This window comes from Gadus macrocephalus, chromosome 10 (assembly GCF_031168955.1).
Source record: "Gadus macrocephalus chromosome 10, ASM3116895v1".
Lineage (NCBI taxonomy): Eukaryota > Metazoa > Chordata > Actinopteri > Gadiformes > Gadidae > Gadus > Gadus macrocephalus.
This window is the reverse complement of record NC_082391.1, coordinates 21357952-21365471: the sequence shown is the minus strand read 5'-3', so window position 1 is coordinate 21365471 and position 7520 is coordinate 21357952. Positions and strand designations below refer to the sequence as shown.

The 7520-nt window shown below is 43.7% G+C and overlaps 1 protein-coding gene across 1 annotated transcript in view; it reads right to left on the bottom strand.

Annotated features, from left to right (window-relative positions):
• cplx2b (complexin 2b) overlaps positions 1-7158 on the bottom strand; it is a 35440-nt gene extending 28282 nt beyond the window's left edge. Inside the window, exon 1 of the mRNA XM_060063211.1 lies at positions 7013-7158. The gene's annotated coding sequence lies outside the window, so the exon portion shown is untranslated. The remainder of the gene's footprint in view (positions 1-7012) is intronic.
• Positions 7159-7520: the final 362 nt, after the last annotated feature.

Genomic DNA, 7520 nt, shown 5'->3' with positions numbered 1-7520 from the left:
AACGTGATCTAATTATAGCCCGATCATTAACTTCGATTGGGTCAGTCGTGCCCCCTTTTTTTATGGAATACTTGACGCGGCCCAGCCTGACCCAGGCTCTACCTCCAGCGGCCCCCAGGTAAGTAGAGTTTGAGACCCCTGGGCTAAAGAGTGATATAGTGAGAGAGAGAGAGATAGAGAGAAAAAAAGAGCGAGAAAGATAAGAGTTAGAGGGAGCTAGAAAGGGAGAGTGAGAGCTTCATCTCTGACATAAAGGGTGACTACTATTCTATAGCCAGGCAGCAGGTAACAAGCAGCTGTTGCAACATGCAGACAGCTGTGTGTGTGTTTCCACAGCCAGTAAATAGACATATAGCCAGTAGAATTATTCTTAACATACACACAAAACAGAGTACCACCTATACACACACACACAGACACAAAGACTTGGTGACAAAAATCTTTCTGTCTGTCTCAACCTCTCTCTCACTCTCTCCCCTACTCACTCTCTTTCCCTATGTCAAGTTCACCCCATCCTCTATCAATCCTGTGTCTCTTGCTCTCTCTTTAGTTGCAATATCAATCATGCCAGAACACTGGCACCTTTAAAAAATATAACAATAGCCTTGACTCTCCTGTTCGCTCTTCCTTATTTCCTTACTCTCCTCAACGCTTCCTGTGATTGGTTCCGCTTGACTTTGGCAGCTCATTAATATTCATGAGCAGTGGTGGTACTAACCTAAAAACCAAAAAATGTCCAACTGCTTTCCATGAACTAATGTGTTTAATAAACAATGTGACTGTTCTTCCTAAAGCTCCGTAATGGACTCATCAATGTGAGCAGCTGGTACCAGCAGAGTTGGGAGTCTATGTGTACTTCCTGGGTCACAATGGGGTCAACAAGCACAGCAGGGGGACTGCACTGTAATGAGCAGGCCAACATGGCCGTGTGTGTGTGTGTGTGTGTGTATTGAAACCCCCGACCAGGAAGTGCCAAAACAGTGAATGCAGGGGAACGGTGAGTCAGGTGGAAGGAGGGTTGACTTCTGTTTTCTCAGTAGCTGCTGTTGTAACAATGCATCATTATTAGGCAGCAGGTGTGTGTGTGTGTGTGTGTGTGTGTGTGTGTGTGTGTGTGTGTGTGTGTGTGTGTGTGTGTGTGTGTGCGTGCGTGCGCGTGTGTGTATCGGGTCTCCATCAGTCTAAACATACTCTGAGGCCTACGTGCCTGTGTGTGTGTGGTTGTGTATCTATATATGTGTGTGTATTTGTGCATGTATGTTTCTGTGTGTGTGTGTGTGTGTGTGCGTGTGTGTGTGCGCGCTTATCCAGTAACCCCCTGAAAGAGGCGTGTCTCTGGGTGGTTTGGTCGTGTTTCCGCAGCTCTGGTCCTGTAGAGGACTGATAAGACAGCTTTATTTTTTTTCACGAAAAACACTGATTACCACTGTTTCACTCCTACCGTCCATACATTTCCCATACAGACATACACATACCCATCAATTCATCTATCCATCTATCTATTCATTCAGCTACCCACCTCCTTCCATTCATTTTTCCATCCATTAGCTATCCATCATCCATCATTAAATCTGGCAACCATCCATCTACTTGCCAAAGGTTTGATGCCAAATATTATTAAATTATTAAAAAATTAGATTGATGCCAAGATCTTCCTTTAAACTAATGACTGACTTGATTTTTATGTTCACTCTCACTAGGAATACTTCTAACTAATCATATTAATAATATTGATCAGAACACCGTTTGCCGATGGTATTTTTTCACTTTTGTATCTGACATCAGAGACCAAGAGCCCTGTTGGCCTTTTGTTCATACTGTTTCATGATGAAAAACAAACGATTATATATGATCATACATAATAATTTGGTAATCTTGTGGTATAAAATAACTGGACTAAACCTGACTGGGACTTTTCCTCTTGTTGTCCTCAGACATCTGTAGATAATTGATGGGACGCTGAATGTTTCATGCAGCCACACCCGGTCTGGAACATCTTGCAGCACTAAATTAATCATACACCAAATCTCCTATTAAGAATTGAAATCTCTTTTTTCCTCTGTATCTACACAGGCAGGTACACTGGGGGTAGGCAATAATCAGTTTGAGAAATAACCTAAATACGTTAATGTTTACCATGCAAGCGCATTTCACGTTGCTCACGAGTTGTAAAGTAATGTAAAGTGTTACACAAACACAGATGAGGATTTATCACCTTAATAGTGCACATCAGCGATTTAATTGTTTAAAGACACGTTATTTAGCCAACTTTTACACCGAACCATAGCGCACTCGTTGCCAGAATGACGTAACATGATGGCAGATGAGCCACCATGAATTGTTTTGTTGTTAGCTTAAACTGGGATCCGATGGCTAGGAAATAGACAATTATTCGAAGGTGACTTTTGAGGCAAAATTAGGTTAGGTTTTAATTCATAAATGACTGAATAATGATCTTGATTTTCATATATATATATATATTTCTATCCCTGTCTGAAGGGTTGTTAAGTCACTTCCGGAAATCTTTTAGCACGGACAGATTTGGCAGTGAAACAGCCAATCTATCTTCATGCAACACGTCCAACGGCAATGCAGTCAAACCTGTAGCCTCAAGTTCCAATCATTGGCTTGTTGATAGTCAAAGTCAATCCCGAGCCCCAGACAGAACCGCCTATCCCCGCGTGCTGCCAGGGCAATGGGCCCTCGTGGGTGTGAGGGTATGCCTCATCCTCAGTGTGTATTGACTATGGCCCAATCCCATTTCTACCCCTTACCCCTTCCCCTTACCCCTTCAAAACAAGGGGGAGGGGTAAGGGGTAAGGGGTAGAAATGGGATTGGGTCTATTTCTGTTGTTGAGGGCAACAATTCTTGGCAAGCTGCATGTTTATGTATGATGTACCCTACTGTCCACAAGCACCTCCCCCCTCCCCCCATATGGATACGGTGAACTCACGTAGCTTTAGCAAACGCTCCGTTCTCCATGAAGCCCCTGCCCCCCGCGGCATAGGGTGGGGACGGGGCAATGCTGCTGGGCCTTTCTGCTGAGGACCTCAAGGTTTGAACAGAGCTATCCCAAGACGCCCCCTGGTTCATAGGTCTTATGGCGAAGTTCCTTTATCTAGTCTACAAATGTAATTCATTTATAGCAACGCCTTGTGTTTCCAAGGCATTTCAATGGAGCCTTTGATGATGCATTGTGAGTCCCTCCCTATAGGACTTGAGTCCCCCAATATTCATTATTTTAGTAGACCTTAATGCCCTGATTCATATAAAATAGACTCTATCTCACTCTAGTAGTAGTAGAGTTTAAAGACCTCATTCATATCGCAGCGGTCAACAGGAGTACAACAGGCCCCATCCTATAATTTGGGACAATTACGGGGGCATTTAAGAGCATATTAGACATACTAAGAGCATTCCGTCTACTCAATAATGTGCTTGATAATTGAGGTAGGTTACATAGATTCCACGTTCTTCAGAAATGAAAGCACAATTAATCTGGTTCTCTATTCCTTATTCCTATACATATGCAGCTTGCTATGTGATCCTTGCACTCGCCAGAAATAGTACATTCACACTGAGCAGAAGAATAACCTCTCACACATAAGAGGCTCATTGCCTCGGCGGCACTTGTGAGGCTGTGTTCTGTGTGGTGCTGAGGCACCTTAGCAGCCAACCTGGTTGATGTTAGAAACGGTTTGTAACATCACGTAACTTGGTATGGCAACGGCTGCGCTATGGTTTGGAGTAAAAGCCAGCTAAATGATGTAGCTTTAACTTAGTAAATGACTGAAGTGCACTTTTAAGGAAACGAATCCCCATCTGGTATTGTGTGCAATAAAACGTTGCACGCATGAACTCCTAAGCCAACGTGAACTGTGCTTACATTCTATATCTCACCAAGCATCCCCTTCCTATCACAGAAGATCCTGCCGGCCACTGGGCTGAGGTGTGACATCAAGCAGGTGTAAGTGTAACACGGAGACGGTGAAAGGTGTTATACATGGAAGGTGGTATGTTATTATGTACACAACATTTGTGATGGCTTCACCACATATCTGCTATTTCTCCACTCAGGAGCCATGGTTAATGGTATATTTAGAGGACAAACAACTTTCAGAGATGCACACATCATATGTGTGCTGACAACCGACATATAAATACCATTTCATTCTCCCCTTTCTCAACTCTAGCTTCATTAGTCTCACAACAACTAAAACATCTTTCAACATATCCCTTGTGGCAGGTTGATGGCTACCCAGCAGCAGGAATGACATGAAGGAATTATTGGTATAATTATTCTATCAAACTATGTCATTGTGATTGATAAGCGTGGACGTTTTGATTGGTTAATGATGCCCACACAGCAGGCAAAACGATGCTTGCGATTATTTGTTTGTCACTGAAAGATTTTTTTTTCATGTTCTGCCGTGTTTCCGAACGCTAGTGGAATATTCTGTTATTTATGCTACATAAAGTTAAAGTATGTTTTGACGTCAATGGAAACAGAGCAGCAATTATCAAATAAGTGTAGTTAAAGCATTAAGCCTAATTGGTAATTGCTGCTCATTGCTAATATAATTTAATTGCTTGACCAATTCAAACCAAGATCTCCTTAATGAGTGCAAAAAAATTTAAATGAATGAATGTTTCTCGGTGTGGAGAATCTGGTTTACCCAACCAGTGGACTTGTTTCAGTCCATCATAGTCTAGACCTCTTAGGGTCTATACATTAGGTGACAAAGCAAGCATTGGAATATTTCAGGAGGTGAGGGACAGGAAATGAGTTTGGGTTTCAAAATAATGGCGCAGAGCTGCCAGCTATTATGGTCATTCACTTGACTATGATATTTTAGGATACATTTTAATCAGCTGCGTCACGTTGAAGGATGTTAGCATGGGAGCCTGATTAGGCTTTTGAAATGTGGGGACATACATTAATGAGAAAGCTTTTAGTTTTATTTATATACACATAATACGGTATTTAGATGGTGACGGTTGTGTTGTTGGACTGATGCCACAGTAAGTGCTTTGACAATGAACGCCTCCACACGTTGACACATACACTCACTCATTCACGCATCGATGAAAGTGTTTGACCAGCGGCTTGTCATGAGCAGCACGGGTTTTGGTCTGTAACCCATCTCACACATCTCTGCACGTAAACCTTCAGGCGAGGAAATATACTATCAACCCCTCCCGGGCGCCGGGATCGGTCTCCTGAGCCTACTGCAGTCGTTGCCTAGCTGAATATATCTGCTGTTTAGCTGGAGGGTGATCTCACATTAAGACTGGTTTGTGGGCCTCTGCCCTGTTTCAGAATAAAGAAGCGCTTTCTCTGTTTGAGCGATCGTGTAACGACGATCGGACCTGAGCTTTTGTGGCATTTCTGGCACTCGACCCTCCCCCCCACACATACACAAAAAGCATGACATCTTCAGGGGAACCAACACTTTATAAATGCACTATTATCTATTAGCACCAAATCAAATAAAAAGTGTAAAAGCAGGTGTGCAAAGAGGGTCAACAATAAGGAGGAGTGACTGGTGCACGGTGCATTGCACCATAAAGGCCATATCTCATTCTCATTTAATAAATAATGTTTCTTCCCAATACACTGTGCCAGGTATCAAACCCACACACACAGGCAAACACAAGCTTCTGCTCTACAGATTGCTCCCTTGCAGTCCAGTCCAAACTCACATTCCTCTCTCTTCTGCCAGGTTGAACGGACTGTTGACCCAACAGCGTCATGTTTTGTTATAGTGGAGCAGCAGGGTGGTCGTATAGTAAAGGAGGAGAATAGAAGGTAAAAAAAAAAAAACTCAAAGCATTGTTTCCTGTTCTTCTAGTTAGTAGAACATCCATCAATGACTTGTTCTCAATAGGTATTGCCTTCGATTTAAAAATAAAACTTTTTTTTAATTGATCTAAACAATACAATCCATGTATTTTGATTGAATTAATTATGTTTCAGGATGAGCATGACCCCTCAATGTATTATGGTTCCTCAGTGAGTAGGCAGGCACCACTATGGTACAATAAGAAGATCATGCAAAGATGCGCAATGCTCCCACATAGTACCCATTTTATTGAGCTCCCACTATATCCTACCAAACGCTTTCACTGCCCACCAACGCATACGCACACCCACTCACAACACAAGCATGCATTCGTCTCTGACAAGCATCCATTGCACCCCCCCCCCCGCCCCCCTTCCCCCATCCACACGCGCACACACGCACACGCACGCACGCACACACACACACACACACACACACACACACACACACACACACACACACACACACACACACACACACACACACACACACACACACACACACACACGCTCGCTAACTCGCACGCACAAACACCGACATGTTCACGCACATACTCACGCATTCACTCCGAGGCTAGTACCCTGCGAGTGGGTTACATCAATCGATGCACTATGCAGCTATGGAAGCTAATCAATGCACTACGATAACTTCTAAATAATTTAACACCAGAGGAGATTCCTCGAATGCCTTATAAAACGCGCACAGCCGCAGACAGCCCCTTAAAAACACAAAATAAACCAAGATTCGGTGGATTATTCCGAAGCAAAAAGGACAATATCTAAAAGCATTTGGGTGTGGAATTCTTGAAACGCGCTTTACGCATTGTGTGATAGGTGTGTGGCATCGCTGTAGCGTCCTCCTCCCTCCACCCCGTTGAGCTCTCGGCGAAAGGACCGAGCTGTCGGTACACCTGTGGACACGGCTAACCCCTGGTCGGAAAGGGACAACACCTCACATCTAAACCTAGTGGCAAGAATAACTCCCTCTCCTCTCACCTCCCTAGCTCTCCATCCTCACACTAACACCAGCAGCAGCTAGCGGGCAGGGAGACTTCACTACAGCGATACCCCCGCAACATGTTGTTGACATAACGGTCTTGTGTTGTTGTAAGTGTGAGTGTTGATATTTTACAAAAGAAGATCGAGGTTTGTTAATGAGTTTGACTAACCTGGCTGTAAGTGTCTGGAGTAAACCGCAGCGTCCAAACGGCTCTGGAACGATCTGCGCCCAACCTTTGATGCTTCTTCCTCTTCTCTCTCGCTCGCGCTCTCGCGCTCTCTCTCTCTCTCTCTCTCTCTCTCTCTCTCTCTCTCTCTCTCTCTCTCTCTCTCTCTCTCTCTCTCTCTCTCTCTCTCTCTCTCTCTCTCTCTCTCTCTCTCTCTCTCTCTCTCTCCCTATATCGTTTATTTTATTTAAATATTTATTATTGATTATATATTTTTGACCAAGAAATCCCCGTTTATTATGGTGTTAATTAGTATGGACTTGTCAGCCACTGCTATCCCAGCCATCACCACTATCGTGGTTTTGTTCTAATTGGTTTCCCTTTACTCTGAATGAACTAATCACTTAAATAATCTTTTTATTGTCTTGGCCTGTACATTTTTGTGTTTACTGCGTAATCGTTTACACACGCGCGCGCGCGCGTGCGCGCACGCACGCACGCACGCACGCAC